The sequence below is a fragment of the Bos mutus genome, chromosome 23 (assembly GCF_027580195.1).
Source record: "Bos mutus isolate GX-2022 chromosome 23, NWIPB_WYAK_1.1, whole genome shotgun sequence".
Classification (NCBI taxonomy): Eukaryota; Metazoa; Chordata; class Mammalia; order Artiodactyla; family Bovidae; genus Bos; species Bos mutus.
Window position 1 is genome coordinate 25,411,259 of NC_091639.1, and position 19,468 is coordinate 25,430,726.

At 44.9% G+C, this 19,468-nt stretch overlaps 1 protein-coding gene across 8 annotated transcripts in view; it reads right to left on the reverse strand.

The window, feature by feature from the left end:
* The window catches only part of PAQR8 (progestin and adipoQ receptor family member 8), a 115,400-nt gene that overhangs the window by 84,602 nt on the left and 11,330 nt on the right, over positions 1-19,468 (reverse strand). For 2 of the 8 annotated variants that reach the window (XR_011462357.1, XR_011462353.1), the window contains exon 3: positions 9,873-10,065. The exons of 5 other annotated variants lie outside the window; for them this stretch is intronic. The gene's annotated coding sequence lies outside the window, so the exon portion shown is untranslated. Of the gene's footprint in view, positions 1-9,872; positions 10,066-15,092; positions 15,192-19,468 lie in introns of all 8 variants that reach the window. One more of the 8 variants, XR_011462355.1, reaches the window with a different exon arrangement.

Sequence of the window (19,468 nt, forward strand, 5' to 3'; positions counted from 1 at the left end):
TAAGATCCCACAAGCTGAGCAATGTGGCCAAAAAGAGTAACTACTACAATAGGGCTTCCCACGTGACACAGTGGTAAAGAATCCACCTGCCAAGAGACACAGGTTCGATTTCTGGGTGGGAAAGATCCCCTGGAGTAGGAAATGGCAATCCACTCCAGTACTCTTGCTGAAAAATTCCACGGATAGAGGAGCCTGGCAGTCTACAGTCCATGGGTTGCAAAGAGCTGGACATGACTGAGTGACTGAGCACACACACACTACAAGACAGTATAATAACCACAGCCATCAAAATATACTTGATGACTTTCTTCTCTTGTTTTGAGTTATATATTTTAGAGTTCTAGTGTTCTAAAATATCTTGTACTTTTAAATATTAATCAAAGAAATTTGAGGCTGAAAACTCGGAAAAGAGGCCAAGATACCATGATCTGAAAGGGTGGGAGATAAATAGAGGCCCCTAAGATAGTGGTCATTTGGTTTTAATAATTTCATTCCAGTTGATCCTTGAACAGTGTGGGTACCTTACTCTCCTGCAGTCAAAAATCTGCATATAATTTATAGCTGATTCTCTACATTCATGGATTCAATCAACGTCGGATTGTGTAGGCCTGTAGCATTTACTAATGAGAAAAAAAATCCATGTATATATGGATGCACACATGGGTTCAAACTCATGTTGTTCAAAGGCCAACTGTGTTCTGTGATGTTCCAGTAAGAACACAGAGACTTCCCAGCGAGCAATGCTAATAGTTACACTCCAAGGGCATTGCCATGGGACTAACAGGTAAGAGAGAGAGGTGTGAAAAGAATTGGAGGGCATTGAGAGACTGCAGTCCTTGTTAGTAAAAATGCTAAGAAGGAAAGAAAAGCCGGGGTCCCACAAGAAAGGAGCAAAGCAAGGCATGGTGGCTCCATCACAGACTGGATTCTAATTCCAGGCTCTCTCTTTCTCTATGTGTTTGTCCTTGAAGAAGTTGCACAGCCTTTCAGATCTTCAGGTTCCTCATTTGTAAAACAGAGATGTAGCAGAGCCCTCTGCACAGAATTCTCATGAGGATAAAAGGATAGAAAGCATCTAAGTGCTTGGCCCAATCCCAGGCACATAGTGTCTGCTCAATAAGAGCTGGGAGTTTGTGTTACCATTGTTTTTCTCTCTTATCTTACAAGTAGCAAGATGGTGCAACAGGGAACGTTGGTGGGGCATTTCCTCTTTCACTGCAGCAAATAACAGTGAAACCACACTTTCAGGTCGTATTGATAGTCCTCGAAGATGGCCTGAGAAAATGTCAAGTTAGACCCCAAGGGTGTCCCAGACAAAGGTGTCCAAAGACCATCTATTATTATTTCTCACCCTATCTCTCTAACCTGCAGCCAGCAGAAGTGAAGGCATCTTGGTGACTTACAGCAACCATCTGCAGAGCGGACAAAGGTGCTTTCTGTTCTGGTGGGAGGAAGAAATAATGAGCTGTTTTGTATTGCAACCCTCACAGTCAGAATGTCAGGACTGGCTGCTTGCCCTGAGTCTGAATGACCGCCAATAACCCATTTTAATGGATTTAATCCATTAAATTTAACCCCTCTCAAATTTTTAAAAGTGGCTTCAAAATGATTGTGAGAGTTTGGGGGGCAACTTTGAGCCTTAAATATGCACAAATAAATTAGGTGGCTATTTAACATTGGGCTTGTTAGTCTGTATTTGCAATACAACTGATAGGATATATGCATTATTTACAGTGCCCTGTAGATTCAATTTTGTAAGATTTATGAGATGGTACATGTGTTTGTACTTGAGTTAAATTAGAAATAGTGGTTGTCATCTATCATGTAAACTTAATTTAAACCTCAAGGCCACGCTTTCCCATTTTTATAGCCAAGGGTGTCTTTATCCTTCAAGATCATGCTTGGGTCACCAAATTGCATCCTGGCTTAACCAGTATATTTTCACTAGGTATCAACATGAATCTAAACATCATCATGGATGTCTGTTCCACAATGTGGTTTTTATACTCCGGAAAATTCTATGACCTTCCCAATATTAAAAAGAAAAAAAAAATCCTGTTTGTGCTTAACTTAGTCAGAATTGACTTCTGTTGCTTACTGCAGAGAATCCTGACTGGTACATACTTTTCATTGATCATTTTTCATGTAAAATGTGAGGAGTGTTAATTAAACATTACTAACCCTAAATAGAGTATTAAAGTGTTAAGTAGTGAAAGTGTTAGTAGTCGCTCAGTCATGTGTGACTTTTTGGGACCCCCATGGATTGTAGCCCACCAGGCTCTTCTTCTGTCCATGAAATTCTCCAGGCAAGAATACTAGAGTGGATTGCCATTTCCTTCTCCACGGGGTCTTCCCAACCCAGAGATCGAACCCAGGTCTCCCGCATTGCAGGCAGATTCTTTACCATCTGAACCATGAGGGAGGCCCCAAAATATTAAGTAGGTAGTCCAATTATCTTTCTTGCAAATAATTACCACAAAAATTACTGCACATTTAAAAATGAAATTAGGCCACTTTTCATCGTTCTTCTATTTTCTTTCAAAGAAATCTATTGTCATAACCCAACTTCAGTGGACAATGGGAAGGGCAGGAGGCTGGGAGCTGAGAGATGGACAGGCTGAACTGCAAGCCCTTGAATGAGGTCAGGTTTGGAAAAGGAAGGTAAGAATGCAGCAAGTGTCTGAGTTTGTTTGGACAGTGTCAGAACAAAATACACAGACTGAGACTTAACAGACTGAGACTTAATCAACAGACATTTATTTCTCACATTCTAAAGACGAGGAACTCCAGGATCAAGGTGTTAGCAAAGGTAGGCTTCATTCTGAGGCAGGCCTCCTTTCTTGACTTTTGACTTGTAGGTGACCACCATCTTGCTGAGTGCTCACAGAACCTTGTGTGCATGGGATGGGGGCAAGGATGAGGGAGGTGGGGAGGGCTCTTTTGTGTCTTTCCTTTTTCTTTTTCTTATAATGATTTTTAAAAAATATTTATTTTATTTATTTGGCTGAATTGAGTCTTGGTTGTGGCATTTCTGATCTTTTTTGTGGCATCCAGAATCTTTAGTTGCAGTATGCGGGATCTAATTCCCTGACCCAGGCTCCCTGCATTGGGAGTTTGGAATCTTAGCCGCTGGACCACCAGGGAAGTCTTCTTATAAGGGCACTAATCCTACTGTGAGGGCCCCACTCTCATGACTTCATCTAATCCTAAATACTTCCTGAAGGCCCATCCTCAAATACTATCATACTGGAGGTTAAAGCTTCAACATACAAATTTTGGGACGGCATCATTCAGTCCATAGCAAAAGTTATGCAGAAAAGGGGGACGAGACTTGAAAAAAATAAACACATTTTTTAAAGTAGTGAAATAGTGTAGAAAAGAGCAAGGACTTCAGATTCAGACAGAATTGGGCTGAATCCCATTTACTAACTGTGTGACCTTGGACAAGTTACTTAACGTCTCTAAGCCTCATTTTTCACAGCTGTAAAATGAAGATAAGTGGGCATTCATTACAGAATTGTAGTAAGAATTAATGAGCTAGAGGTTTAAAGTACCTGGACCAAAGAAGAGGGCTTTTCCAAGTTTTGACAGAGCATAGCAGGTACAGGTATGTTGCTCAGGTACAGAAGTTGTGATGATAATGGGTGATGGAGTTTAATGCTGAAATCTGCTGTTTCATGAACACTGGTCTCATTAAGTGGGAGGGAGGACTGGACAACTTCTCCAGGACCTTCCAGTTCTGAAGTCCCATGCATTCACATGTATTCACACATTGATGAGGAAGCAGATATATTCATCTCATCTGTTTTGTTGTTACTATCGATTTGTGCTCAGCACTCTTACAAATACCATCTCATTTATTTTTCACTATTATCTTACCACCTAACAATAATGGTAGCTACTACTGGTCCTATTGGTTCTATTTTGCAGATGGGCAAACTGAAGCTCAGAGAATTGGATCAATTAGCCCAAGATCATATTTCTAGAAAATCATGGGATGTGGATTTGCTTTCAGGACCTCCTGGCTTCCACCTCAGAACACCTTACCTGCTCTAACTTTCATGATGTTGGATACACATCATACAAATATCAGTAGGAAGATACCAAAGCACAAACTGTGTGTGATACTATTAGAGAAGGCATACTTGCCTTTAAATGAGCTATGTCTCCAAGCCTGGACCTACTCCAGCTGGGATACCAGTAGAATTTGTATATGAGAAGGTCATTGGCAGGCTTCCAGGGACTATGGAGCCAGGGACGGGTGCCAGAGGACTGTCGATGGGCACACACTGTTCCAATTTGGGAAAGGGGGAAGAAAGTTGATTCTTCCAATGGTAGGAGCCAGTCCTGGGCAAAGTTCTTGAAGGTCATTTCGTGAACATCAAAAAGGGGAAGGAAATCATTAGTAGGTGCTAGCATGTATTCCCTGAGAAGACATTATTCCAGATGACTCTCAGTGGGGTTTTTTTTAATAGAGTAAAAGACTTGTATGTTTTTTATTTAGACAATGTCTTTTGCTTATTATAATGAACATTTATGGATTCAAAGCAAGTTGGAATTTTTTTCAAATTAATAAAGAATTTAAAATTTCCTTGTTTTCAGGAAAAATATAATTTTTTGTTGTTTACTTAAAATAATTGAGATAATTGTAGATTTACATGCCATTGTAAGAAATAAAACAGAGAGCTCTTCTGTACACTATCCAGTTTATCCCAGTGGTTATAGTTTACAAAACTACAGTACTATTTTACAATCAAATGATACAACCTGCTGATCTTATTCTGATTTCCCCAGTTTTACTTGTACTCATCTGTATGTGTGTATTAAATTCTATACAATTTCATCACCTTATGCAATATTGCTCATCTACCATCGCAGTCTACCAGACCATTACCTGCCTCCCGAGAAATCTGTATGCAGGTCAAGAAGCAATAGTCAGAACTGGACAGGGAACAACAGACTAGTTTCAAATCAGGAAAGGAGTATGTCAAGGCTGTATATTGTCACCCTGCTGTTTTAACTTATATATCAAGGACATCATGCGAAATGTGAGGCTGGATGAAGCACAAGCTGCAATCAAGATTGCCAGGAGAAATATCAATAATATGCAGATGACACCACCCTTATGGTGGTGTCAAAGAGGAACTAAAGAAAGCAAAGAAGAACTAAAGAGCCTCTTGATGAAAATGAAAGAGGAGAGGGAAAGAGTTGGCTTAAAACTCAACATTAAGAAAACTAAGGTCATGGCATCCGGTCCCATCAATTCATGGCAAATAGATAGGGAAACAATGGAAACAGTGAGAGACTTTATTTTCCTGGGCTCCAAAATCACTGCAGATGGTGACTGCGGCCATGAAATTAAAAGACTCTTGCTCCTTGGAAGAAAAGCTATGCCCAACCTAGAAAGCATATTAAAAAGCAGAGACATTACTTTGCAAACAAAGGTCTGTCTAGTCAAAGCTATGGTTTTTCCAGTAGTCATGTATGGATGTGAGAGTTGGACCATAAAGCAAGCTGAGCACTGAATAATTGATGCTTTTGAACTATGGTGTTGGAAAAGACTCTTGAGAGTCCCCTGGACTGCAAGGAGATCAAACCAGTCAATCCTAAAGGAAATCAGTCCTGAATAGTCATTGGAAGGACTGATGCTGAAGTTGAAGCTCCAATACTTTGGCCACCTGATGCAAAGAACTGACTCATTGGAAAAGACCCTGATGCTAGGAAAGATTGAAGGCAGGAGGAAAAGGGGACAATAGAGGATGAGATGGCTTGATGGCATCACTGACTGGATGGACACAAGTTTGAGCAAGTTCTGGGAGTTGGTGATGGATAGGGAAGCCTGGTGTGCTGTAGTATATGGGGTCACAAAGAGTTGGACACGACTGAGTGACTGAACTGAACTGAACCATACACAAGGAACAGTGAGGTTAGGTTCCTGATTTGGAACCAGTCTGTTGTTACATGTCCAGTTCTGACTGCTTCTTGACCTGCATACAGATTTCTCCGGAGGCAGGTAAAATGGTCTGGTATTCCCATCTCTTGAAGAATTTTCCACAGTTCGTTGTGATTCACACAGTCAAAGGCTTTAGCATAGTCAATGAAGCAGATGTTTTCCTGGAATTCTCTTGCTTTTTCTATGATCCAATGGATCTTGGCAATTTGATATCTGCTTCCTCTGCCTTTTCTAAATCTAGCTTGAACATCTGGAAGTTCTCAGTTCACATACTGAGAAGCCTAGCTTGGACAGTTTTGAGCATGAGCATTACTTTGCTAGCGTGTGAGATGAGTGAAATTGTGCAGTAGTTTGAACATTCTTTGGCATTGCCTTTCTTTGGGATTAGAATAAAAACTGACCTTTTCCAGTCTTGTGGCCACTGCAAAGTTTTCCAAATTTGCTGGCATATTGAGTGCAGCACTTTCACAGCATTGTCTTTTAGGATTTGAAATAGCTCAGCTGGAATTCTATCACTTCCACTAGCTTGGTTCGTAGTGATGCTTCCTAAAGTCCACTTGACTTTGTCTGGCTCTAGGTGAGTGATCACACCATCATGGTTATCTGGGTCATGAAAATCTTTTTTGCATAGTTCTTCTGTATATTCTTGCCACCTCTTCTTAGTATCTTTTACTTCCGTTAGGTCCATACCGTCCCTGTCCTTTATTGTGCCCATTTTTGCATGAAATGTTACCCTGGCATCTCTAATTTTCTTGAAGAAATCTCTAGTCTTTCCATTCTACTCTCTTCCTCTATTTCTTTGCATTGATCACTTAGGAACACTTTCTTATCCTTGCTATTCTTTGGAACTCTGAATTTACCTGGGTATATCTTTCCTTTTCTCCTTTGCTTTTCACCTCTCTTCTTTTCATAGCTATTTGTAAGGCTCCTCAGACAACCATTTTGCCCTTTTGCATTGCTTTTTCTTGGGGATGGTTTTGATCATGGCCTTCTGTACAATGTTACAGACTTCCATCCACAGTTCTTCAGGCACTCTGTCTATCAGATCTAATCCCTTAAAACTATTTGTCACTTCCACTGTATCATCATAAGGGATTTGATTTAGGTCATACCTGAATGGTCTAGTGGTTTTTCCCACTTTCTTCAATTTAAGTCTGAATTTTGTAATAAAGAGATCATGATCTGAGCCACAGTCAGCTCTCAGTGTAGTTTTTGCTGACTGTAGAGAGCTTCTCCATCTTTGGCTGTAAAGAATATAATCAATCTGATTTGGGTATTGACCATCTATGATGTCTATGCGTAGCGTAGTCATCTCTCACATTGTTGGAAGAGGGTGCTATGACCAGTGCATTCTCTTGGGCACCTACCGACCTAGGGAGTTCATCTTTTGTGTATGGTAAATATTCAATAAAGAGAACTGTTATTATTTTCAACAAACAATTAAGTCATGGGACTAGAAGAGGGAAAGAATGAAGCACAGGATACCAATGTTAATAATAACATATCCTATCATAGGTCTTCTAATAGTCTTTCATCAACTCCTTTTTATTTATGTTGATGAAGTAAAATTTGTTTGTCATCTATGACCATATTCATTTCCTTTTCTCTTCAGTTTCCTTTGGTTTTATATCAATTGATGGCTTCAACTTGACTTCCTAAAATATTTTCTCAAGACTTGGGAGAGGCAGGGCAAGGCTCCAAAGAGTCCCTGGGAGGTATGAGAGTAGGCTAAGTACAGAAGATGAGGGTCAGCCTTCTAGGGAGGAGTGCTCCCAGGGGGCAGAGAGCTAGGGCAGGGGCCCACACTCAAATTCCCACAGGGACTGGACAGGAAGCAACATGTGCATCTGGCGTGGTAAAGACAGCAATGTAATGTATCTAATAACTGTCTTCTGCTAAAATGTGAGGAAATAAAGGTCCAGGGTTGATGGAAAGAATGAATCTTTTTTTCCCCAAAACTGGAAATCCAGATTTTATAACAAGTCTCCTAATATTTTAGTATTAGCAATTAACTTTTTAAAATTAAAAGAACATAAGACCACAGACAGGTCTGACACAGGAGGGAAGGGGGCAGGGCACAACACAGCCATTGAGGATATGACATAAACTGGTTAGAACCAAATAGACTGTTTAGGCCCAAGATGGCAGCAAGATTTGACTTTTAGTAGACTTTGAGCTTCAGTATACACTCATTGTAATTATCAGCATATGCTAACTGACACGCCCACAGGTGCCACGACAGTTCTGAGGCTGACCATAAAAGGTCCCAACTGGGTGGTGGCTCAATTTCTAGACATCTCCACCTCTTTACCCCAAGATAGTTGGAATAATCCTCCCACTCTTTAGCCTGTGAAATTATCCAGCTCATAAAAACTAACTACCTCATATTTGGGGACCATTCTCACTTTCTGAGACAGACCTCATTCTGCCTATGGACTGTGTATCTATGCTTTCACTTTTCTATGGCTCCGCTCTTGAATTCCTTCCTACCCAAAGCTAAAGACCCTCACTTGCTAGCCTATTCCATAACTCTCCTGAGACCTGGGACATGACCATCCTCTAGAGCCCCATTTTCCTGCAACCTCTTTACAAAGGCTATTAATAAATCTACTTCTTACCTATCACTTTGCTGAATTGCTTCTGGCCCAGACAAAAAGAACCTGAGCTTCACTAAGTCCTAAGACAGACTGTGTGGTTTCAGTTAGAAGACTGTGGGTTTGAGTTCCGTCTGAAGTGTGCAGTTTCAGGTTGAGCCCACTAGACCAAGAGCCTGGCCTCAGAATGCTCAGTGTTTCAGGTGCAAACAGCCCCCCAGTCGCCTACACTGGACTCTGGAAGCTACACATCTGGTTGTAGCTGCAACAGAACTAGAAGCACGCTGACAAAGCCTGAGCAATTTCACTGTCAAGGGTGGAACTTAAGTGTAAATTTCTCTAGGTTCCTTAGCAGCCAACGTCTTGCACCAAGAATTATCACTTCTGTATTTTGTTTTGTAGTTGCTCAGGAAAACCTTTACTGCAAACAGAGGAAGTGGGAAGCCAGAACGTGTAGGTTTTGTTTTGTTTGGGGTTCTGTTTGTTCTTTCACTGGAGTACTTTTTTCTTTCTTCTTTCCCTTTTCTCTTTTTCATTCTAGCTTTCCGTTGGTGAGCGCCAAGTTCCCAAACTGCAGAATCCAACTCAGACGGCCCTGGACGGGGACACCCTCGCCCTGGGTCTGTCTCTGAGGACCTACTTTCCTTTGCTTTCAGCCAAGAATCTGACTGGAATAAGCCCAATAAACTCCCTCACTTCAAGAGTGAATAGCAGCCAGATCAGCGGCCCAGGGATTCCTTCTCCCCACTCCGCCCCGAGGTCTGAGAAGGTACTCAAGGTCACCCGTTCCTTCATGAGGAAGGTTTTGCAGTTCTTTAACTCTTTAACATCACAGTCGGCTTCCCGTCCCTGGAACTGCAGGCCCTCAGTGGGTGGCAGAGAGACCCCCGGGTGGCTGGGGAGGGAGAGAGGACCCCTCCTACTGACGCAGGGTAAATGCGGCAAAAGAAGACGACGGGCGACTTCAGATAAATGACGGAAGGGGATTCCTCTGACCCTTTTTGAAACTTTCCCATAAACTGGAATTTTTTTTTAAAAAGGTACTTTAAAAAAGTGACTAAGTTCTGTCTGGAGGAAGCTAGGAGGAGGAAAGGAAGAAGGTAAAGAGGGAGAGCAGCGAGTCTAAGAGGAGGTCGGAGACAACGTTGGGGGCAGGAGAAGCGAGGGGCGGGGCGGAGACGAGGGCGGGGCGAGAGGGGGCGGGGCGGTGGGCGGTCGGGACTGCAAGGTGGGTGCGGGCTGCGAGTGCACAGTTCGTGGAGCACGGGCTTCCAATGCTCTGGGGAAGAGGGGGCTATGGAAGGGGCGGGGACGGCGGTTCTCACCTGCCTCTGCTTGGAGCCTGAAGTTCAAGTTCGGGGAACAGAAGCCCCTCTCGAAGTGAACCAGGAAGGCGGGAAAGCGAGGCTTTCGGTCTTCGTCGGTGGCTTCTGCATTTCAAAGACCTAGCGCAGGTTTTCATGTTTAACAGAACACCTTTTCCTTCAGAGACTGCGGGTGGCGCGGGTTGGGGGGCGGCTTGGAGGGAGAGAAACTTGTAAGAACGGAGCGATTTGAGCAATTAGTAAAGGGGACCTGGGGGCCAGCTTCTGTGAGAGAAGCTTTGAACCTGAATGGGAACATAAAGTTCTTAAACCTTCCTCATGCATTTTTTTTTTCCCCAGCTGTGGGGCGGGGCCAGGTAGAAACCTTAATTTTCCTCCCTTTTCACCAACGAATTAATAGAAAGCGGCTTATTAGCAGCAGAAGCAGTTGTTTCTTATGTAGCGATGGGATGGGAGAAAAATCAGCAGGAGACTCCTCTTCATCTCCATCCATCTCTCTGCATTCGGCCCAGTGAGATCAGTTTAGGACTGCTCGGAGGAACTTTAAATGATTTGCGAGAAGCCCTAAGATGGTAATGAGTTAGTAGTAACTAAGGAGGAAGCCCAGACTTGTGAAGATCTTAGGAGGAGTTATTGCTGAAGACAGGTCACGAATAGGTCTTACATCAAAGGAAATCATAAGGTCAAGAAAGCAGAAGAGAAACTTACATTTCCTCTAGTTCAGTGGGGGTTGGCTACATTGCTATTTCCAAGTGAAAGATGATAAAAGTTTAGTGAGATAATTTCCCAGACAGGTGGGCAGGGAATATGCTATTGCAATGAAACTGCAGTCAGCCCCAAGATTGTGACAGTGACTAATAAACTCTACCCCAGATAGGGTTTTAGGAAATATGTTTAATTACTTCATAAAAGGAATAAGCTTAATCTTTAAAGGCTTAAGTGTCAGAATATTCAGTCCTGTCCAAGTCAAAAATCAGCCATCAATAACAAGCAGACCTTCCAGTTATAAACAACTTTAGAAGAGGATGACCACTGTATATTCCTACTCCAAGATGCTGGTCCAATAACCAACATGAAATTTGGTTGATTTCTGTATCTATGATGGTTATTTCACTTTATGCTCTGTGCCTATTACAATCCCTAGAACATAGTAAGGCTCAATAAGTATTTGTGGAATGAACTGTTGACTTCATGTTTACCCCATTATATTTATTAAACTACCTTGGAGACAAACCCTGAGATAGAGCGTTTCAGCCATCTTCTCAGCTGACATTCTGTGGGATCTGGTCTTTTAAAATAACCTGAGGATGTTAGTGGGCTTCCCAGATGGCTCAGTGGGTAAAGAATCCCCCTGCAATGCAGAAGATGCCATTTCTATCCCTGGGTCTAGAAGATTCCCTGGAGTAGGAAATGGCAACCCACTCCAGTATTTTTACCTGGAGAATTCCATGGACAGAGGAGCCTGGTGGGCTATAGTCCATAGGGTTGCAAAGAGTTGGACACAACTGAAGTGACTGAGCACACACGCATAAGGATGTTAGTGCATCAAGGGACTTTAGGGTTAGGTGAGTTAACCTATTTGTTCTACAAGAAACACTTGAAAAACAGAGGGGTGGTAACTTTTCTAAGGTCACACAGCCAATAGAGCTAGGATACAAATGCATTATCTCTGACTTCTAATTCTGTCTAGGATGAACGCTAGCTCTTAGAGAAGGAGTAACCTAAAGGACACATAATATTATTGAAGTGGATTTTCATTAGGAGGAAAAGCATCAGGAAAGGCACTGCAGTGGCGTGAGCAGAAGTCCTCTGCAGCTTCTTAGTTCAAGCTCTAGGCAGTTCATAGGGTTTTCCACATGAGTTGGCAATGCCAGAACTCTCATGTTAAAGTATATTCTTCCTTGTGGTTTTCATCCTGAAAATGTTAAGGAATAACTTAACTTCACAGGATCTCCTGTGAAGCAGATCCTCCTTCATAATAATAAAGTCAAAATCCAGAGTTAAAATTTTAACTAAAAGCCAGAAATCTGAGATTGAAAATGATCTTGTCTTTTTTGTCCCCCCAAAATACTATCTCTTCATGTGTTTCTTTGTGGGGGAACTGCATGATCAGGACAAGTAAAATCTGTGAAGTAGTTTGGTTTTTCAAGGCACTCTTTGATTTTAGCGCATGGGAGGGGACTTTCCACTGAATTTCACTAATATGTTAGTTTGGAGAAGAGAGTCAGAAGGCCTGGAGAAATTAAAAGTCCTTTAGCAGAAGTCATCTGTGAAGAAAAGAAGACAATCTCAAATCTCCACTAAGAACCTAGTCTTATTTGTGCTGGGCCATTCTATCACAAGAGTCAGACAGGACTTCGTGACTAAATCACCACCATTTTGTCCTGGCTACTGTACTGCTGAGTCTGTAAGAAAATGGGCAGAGGATGCTGATGTGTGGTTTACACAGATATAATGACATTCACACCCTTAACTGGTTCATAATGGCAGGGCTGATATTCATCAGCTAACTCAACCTTGAGCTTCCCGGTGGGTGCCCACACCTACCTGGGGGAGAAACATTTCACTGACCATCATGAGGAAAAGCATACACACCCACACATCACTCTGGCCAGCTCAGCTCAGTGGTGCCCACAAGCCGCCAGGCATGCTCTGTGGATCCAGCTGGGGAAGCGCCAGGCATGCTCTGTGGATCCAGCTGGGGAAGCGCTGCATGGCTGCTATGCTGTGGCTGGGAGTGGGGAGGCTGAGCAGTGGCTGCCCTGGCCCAGGCCATGCAGGTCCAATTGAACCAAGCCATCCTCCATCTGTGGTCATTCACACTATGCTTATAGAGACACTTTGTCCCCCCGACCTTGGAAGACGAGCCCCCAGGACCAGGGTGCTCCCCACGCTGCTTCGTATTTGGCAGATCCTCTGAGTGTGTAGACTAAGCCCCCACAGATGGAGGCAAGCCTTCCGGATGTCTCAGGAGACATTTTATTATATCTGCAAAAAGCTGGTCTGCATCTTCAAAGGGAGGCCACCCACTTGAAACTGCTTCTCTCTGTGCCTCAGAAAGCAGCTGTTAGACCATATTGGCTGGCCTCCCTGGTGCCTCTGACCTTGAGTGTTGATCTAGAGCTGGGCATGCCTTTCGAGACATTGGAGATGCCATCTGTGCTATCTTTCAGGACCTCCAGAAAAGGCAGCCTGACCTACAGGAGGTCGTGGAAAGATCCCAGTGTGAGTTAGGACTACTGGAGGCATACGTAGAAAACTATCTTAACAGCTGTCAGTGCCTTTCATGTCCTGCTGGTCTCGACCTTTATTTTAGCCAAGTGTTTGTCAGTTGCCCTGGATCCAGCCATAATTCACATGTGTTGGAAGCAAGTCAGCTTTGCCATAGGGGAGATGCAGGCACTCTCTTACCCGCTGTCCAGAAAGAAATAGAGGGGTGTCACAGGGCTTGTCCCAGTGGGTGATGGAACATACCCTCTGTTTCAGTGGTGTACAGCTCAGTACCACCAACCTGTCACCCCTGAGGAGCTGCGTTTCAACAGGTGATCTGGGCTGTCTGGGGCACTGTGGAGCAGGCCTTCAGGCAGCTGACAGGCTAGCAGCAGCGTAGCCACTGGGAAGCGGAGTGTATCGGTGAGGTGGTCACTGGCTGTTGCTGGCTCCATAATCTGCATTGTTGTTGTTCAGTCGCTCAGCTGTGTTCAACTCTTTGTGACCCCATGGACTGCAGCATACCAGGCTTTCCTGTCCTTCACCATCTCCCAGAGCTTGCTCAAAGTCATGTCCATTGAACTGGTGATGCCATCCAACCATCTCATCCTCTGTTGTCCTCTTCTCCTCCTGCCTTCTATCTTTTCCAGCATCAGGGTCTTTTCCACAGGTGGCCAAAGTATTGGAGCTTCAGCATCAGTCCTTCCAATGAATATTCAGGGTTGTTTGAGGAGAGGTCTAATGCCCAGAGTTGGACCACAGCCTCCACCCTCACTATGGCACACAGCAGAATCTCAAAGGATGAGGCACAAAAGCTGCTGAGGTTCCAAGTGCATCAAGCCAACAGCCGGTACCTGGCATTTCAGGCCGGGCCAACCCGAGGTGATACCTATCCATCCTGCTTTTTCATTTGACTTTCCCCTTCAAGTCCTTTTCCTTCTTTCCACATTAACCCTCCTTTTTCCATTCCTGAGAATAAAGTACTGTTGCTGATGTTTGTATTAATAAGGCTCCAAGGTGTTGTATCTTCTTATAAAGTGCTGAGAGAGGGCATGCACGCAGGTCATCCCCAGCCGTAGGGGAACAAATTGTCTTCATTGTCAAAGGAGCCTATAAACAATTGGTTATAGGTGCGTGGCTGCTTTATAGCCCAAGCAGTTGATAGTGGCTGACATACACATCTGTTGGTTCTACTTTAAATTTCTTGAGTCTCACTTTGACCACTCATAAAGGCATGAACATTTATCTACCTCCCTTTACACCAGTACACACACAAATGTGCCCTTCTCTTCACCAACTCTGTTCAAATAATAATCTCTATTAGTTTCCTACTGTCTCTGTATCAGTGCCAGGTGGCACTATTGGTAAAGGACACATCTGCCAATGCAGGAGACATGGGTTTGATCCCTGGGTCAGGAAGATCCCCTAGAGGGCATGGCAACCCATTCCAGTGTCCTTGCGTGGAGAAACCTATGGACAGAGGAGCTTAGCAGGCTACGGTCCACAGGGTTGAAAAAAGGCAAACACGACCGAAGTGACTTAGCATGCAAACATGCAAAGCACATATATTGTAACAAATTGCCACAACTTAGCAAGGTAACATAAGTGGGACTTGCAGAAGGCACAGGGGTGACACAGTGTGGTCCTTTGGGAGAACTGCAGTTAGTTCTGCAGGGCGGGGTGAGAGGGGGAAATGTGGGGCTGCAGAGGATCCAAGTTAAGGAGCTTGAACATTTTCCTAAGAGCCAAAGAGAAGCACTGATGGAAATTACCCAGAGAGGTGACATGATCACTTTGGCCTTTAAAAAAAGATAACCCTTTGGGAGTAAAGAGGGATGAACTGGATTGGGGAGGAGAGGGAGCTGGGGACAGGAGGACCAGCTAGGAGGTGAGCAGGAGTTATACGGGAAGAGTGGAGAGTGAACTGTACAGTTGTGTGTGTGTGGTAGTTAATTAGAATATGCTAATCAATTGGACTACACAAGAACTTCTTCCTTGTTAAGCACCCACCTTTTTCCAGTTGTGATTGGCCATTGTAGGACTGCAGCCCAGTAGCTCATTGGATGATGGGACTGTTCGTTCTCCAGGTTGAGTTAACCAGAGGGATTCCTGAAAGAGGTAGTTTCTGCCTTGACCCTTACAGTTTTCAGAAGGCGAGAACATTTCCTTGGTCTCTCTCAGTCCTCCTTCCAGCCTACCCTCACCCACCTAGCTGAGGCTACAACTGTCAGAGGCAAACGGTGGGCTGGAGTCGTGCAGAGCTGGACAGGAGCCTTGGTTTCCCCATCTTTCAAAGTGGAGCCAGATAACCCCTAGACCCAGCTGCGATCTGATTTAGCTGTGTTTACCTTGTGTCCTGCCCCTTTTTCAGTTTTCTCTCCTTCCCTCAGTGTCCTAGACGTGAAAAAACTCACTGGTGAACGTGTTGTGTGTGGAGGCGGGTGGGGGCTGTGAGGACGACTTCAGGGTGAAAACTACACCACAATGAGAAAGCTCTACTAGTTTAAAAAGTGTAATTTAATAAAAGTTTCTGTTACTCTTTTTCCCTCCTTTAAGGTTTATGGGTGGGGGGTGGTGGTGGTGGGGTAATAGGTGGTTTTTAATGTTAATGATGAAAACAAAGCACAGGAGGAAGACTTTATTTTGCTCAGGGGACACAGCTGAGATGGGACAGGAGTTTATTTGCTAATTTGGAGGTGAGACTGAGAAGGCAATGGCAACCCACTCCAGTACTCTTGCCTGGAAAATCCCATGGACAGAGGAGCCTGGTAGGCCGCAGTCCAGGGGGTCACTAAGAGTCGGACACAACTGAGTGTCTTCACTTTGGAGGTGAGAAAGAAGAAGAACGAGCTGTTTCAGGCTTGAGGCAAGAGGAAGGCTGGTCCTGGGGCCCCAAGGACCCTAAGAAGCTGGAATCAGTGACCATGGAGGAGTGGCACTCAGTCCTTGGATCAGGAGGGTTAAAGCGTAGTCCAGGCTCATGTTTCACTTGCGCCTGCACTCTGCCAAGAGAAAACTTCTGGGGAGAGAGCTGAGGGGGTATGTTAAGGTAAGCTTTGGGTGGATCCTAAACTTGGACAAGTTCTGAACTGGGGAAGCCCATCTCCTAGGACCCCAAGGTCCTAGAATTTCTTCAGGTCTCAACTTGTCTCTCTGTAACATGAGCAAGCCTATCTGAGACCAGGGTGTTTTAGGATCACTCAGCTTCTCGTGTGAAAATGTTGTCACTGTGCTCACGCACTGTAGACCCAGCAGCATTCTCTGGGGTATCGGTCAAGTTTGGCTGCTGATCAGAGTCAGTCCTAATTCCTGGGTGGAACTGGGTAGCAGTGGAAGGGGAGAGGAAGGGACCCTGCTTCTCCTGTTCCTGCCATTCTCAACCTTCTGGAACCACAGAGGGAGGTCTGATCATGGCCTCAGTGAGGCCGGGCTAAGGGGGGGAAGTTGAACAATAGAACAGAGGTTGAGAAAGTCAAAAGCACAGAGAGAGAGAAGTCTTTCCCACAGATTCAGCATCATTTGGTGAAAGCATCACAGGTAACCGTCTTCCCTTCAGAGAGTTTGAAAATATCCACTAACACACCTCCCCCTGAGGATGAGAGTTGGAGGTGATCATTATGAGTTATCTGTGTATTTACTCTCTACTGTATGAGTGCATGCTCAGTCGTGTCTGATTCTTTGAGACCCATGGACTGTAGTCCACCAGGTTCCTCTATTCATGGGATTTCCCAGGCAAGAATACTGGAGTGGGTTTCCATTTCCTTCTCCAGGGGATATTCCCAATCCAGGGATTGAACCCATGTCTCCTGCATTGGAAGGTGGATTATTTTTTTACCACTGCACCACCTGGGAAGCCCCCTACTCTCTACTGCTGCTGCTGCTGCTAAGTCGCTTCAGTCGTGTCCGACTATGTGCGACCCCATAGACGGCAGCCCACCAGGCTCCCCCGTCCCTGGGATTCTCCAGGTGAGAACACTGGAGTGGGTCTACTCTCTATTATATGACCCTAAATAAGACACCAAGGATGCTTTGAGACCCTAAGGCCCAAAATGGGCAGTATCTATGCTTACAAAGACTAAAACCATTTGTACACAAAACACCTAGCATAATACCACACAAGAATGTTCCAATGTCAGGTCAGGCAGTTAGTTCTCACCCTCAGCTCATACTGTCCTAGAGAATGGCTCTGCCTCCTAGAGACTGGTATAGGTGTCTTGGACCAGGACTGCCATGTGGGAACTGTACTGGTCTCGGTGGCCCAGCAGCTGATTCCCAGGCCACTTTGCTGACCAGGTGCCTGTTCTCTACTGTATCAGAGGCAATCACGGCAGCAACAGTCAGGTAGCACCTGACACTGTGGCTCTGGGCTGGAGCTGGTGCACTTGCTCACTTGTGCTGTAGGGGGCAATGTAGACACCTCAGAAGGCGCTGGGGCTTATGGGAGGGTCAGGGTGGGGCTAAATCTAGCTTAACCTAGGCCAGCTTAACACAAAAGGCCCTGCACTCTGTTACTACCTGTATTTCAGAGAGAGGCTGGAATAGCAGTAGGTGAAGGACGATGTTATTGAGAAAAGGACTCCCAGAGAAGCCCCACTGCTGCAGAATTTGTTGTGGCTGCTGCCTTTGGGGTTCCTTTAGCAGCTGAAGATAATTAGGGATGTGCCTGGTACAACAGATGACGCTGTGGAGGGTCCAAGATAGTAGAGCTTCCTAATGTCTGAGGCCCTTAGGCTGGACCCCTGCTTCATTCCAGCTGGAGCCTGTGCAGGGAGGGACAGAAACAGAGAGCTGGTCTCCCGGCTTTCATCCATCCAGGCTGACCTCGACCTGCCCAGGACCCAACAAGGAGTTCCCTGACCACCACAGCCACCCCAATCTGTCAACAGGGAGAGGTAAATATGGACCTATTGTCTTGTCCCCTCTTGAAGCAAACAGCAGGGTTCCTCCAAATGAGCCACTGCTCTGCCCTCGTGTGTCTGCTTCACTGTTTTGTGCAGGGGGCTTCACTCGGCCCCCTGCTTACTTGCCTCCACTTCAACAGGGCCCCTGCACTGCTTATTGCTAAAGGCCAGCAGATCTTTCAGGCTGGCTGGCCAGTGAGGAAGCCAGCTCAAGGCAGGGCCAGTCACCCTCCATCATACCATGTACCAAACATCTTTGTTGGAAAATCCCTGCAATGGAAACCAAACAGAACGGATCGGTTCACACAGCACGGCTGACAGAAATATCTTGCTGGGCCAGACTGCTGTCTCTGTTAAGATACCACCCACAGCTGTAAGCACCAGCTGACTCCTCTTGAAAAGAGAAGACTGTTAACAAAGACCAGGGCTGGCTTTGGAAGGCCAAGGCTGGGTGTGAGAAGGCTGATGGGGGCTCCACACTTCGGCTGGGGACACAGGGTAGGAAGGGCATGAACACTAGGTGTCAGTAACTGTCATGTCCCTCTCCACTACCCTCCTGACCATGGCTGCCTGCTGCAGCTCCCACAAGGTAAGACAAGGCAGATTAAGATTCTGTGCTGCTTCTGGGGCCCCCCAGAAACTTCAAATTTCCAGACACTGCCTCCAGTCTGTCTCCCTTGTCTTCCTGACAAAGCACCCTGAGGGATCTCCGCAAGCTGGTTTAAGTGTCCTAGCTTAGAGCTGGAGAGAGAAAAGACTTCAAGGTTTAAAATTCTAAATGTCTCAAAGAGGACCCATGAAGGTAGTGAAGCAAGTGAGAAAGGCTTGGAGGGCTTCAATGAGAGGCCAGGAGAGCATTCATATAAAAGGGACTGTACATATCTTTGGCTACCTGATTTTTTCATGTGGCAGTCTCCTGATTAAACTTCTACATTCCAGTATAATAACCAATTCACTCCTTATTTATTTTATAATAGTTTTTATGCTATTTACTCAGCTTTTCTTTGATTTTTCCCCCACCTCTTTTACTGTCTTCTATGCATCAATAGTGTTTTGTTTCTCTTTTCCCTTTATTGCTTTGGCAGTGATAAATTTTTTTTAGTCTTTATCCTTAAATTAAAAAAAGATGTATTTATTTATACAGCTGCACTGGGTCTTAGCTGCAGCACATGAACTTCTTAGTCACAGCATGTGGGATCTAGTTTCCCCATCCGGTACCGAGACTGGAAGCATGGAGTCCTAGCCACTGGACTACCAGGGATGCCCCCGTCCTTAAATTTTTAACATGTGTGTATGTGCAAGTTGTTCAGTCATGGCCAATTCTTTGTGACCCCAGGGACTATACAGTCCATGGAATTCTCCAGGCCAGAACACTGGAAAGGGTAGCCGTTCCCTTCTCCAGGGGATCTTCCAAACCCAGGGATTGATCCCAGGTCTCCCACAATGCAGGCAGATTCTTTACCAGCTCAGCTACCAGGGAAGCCC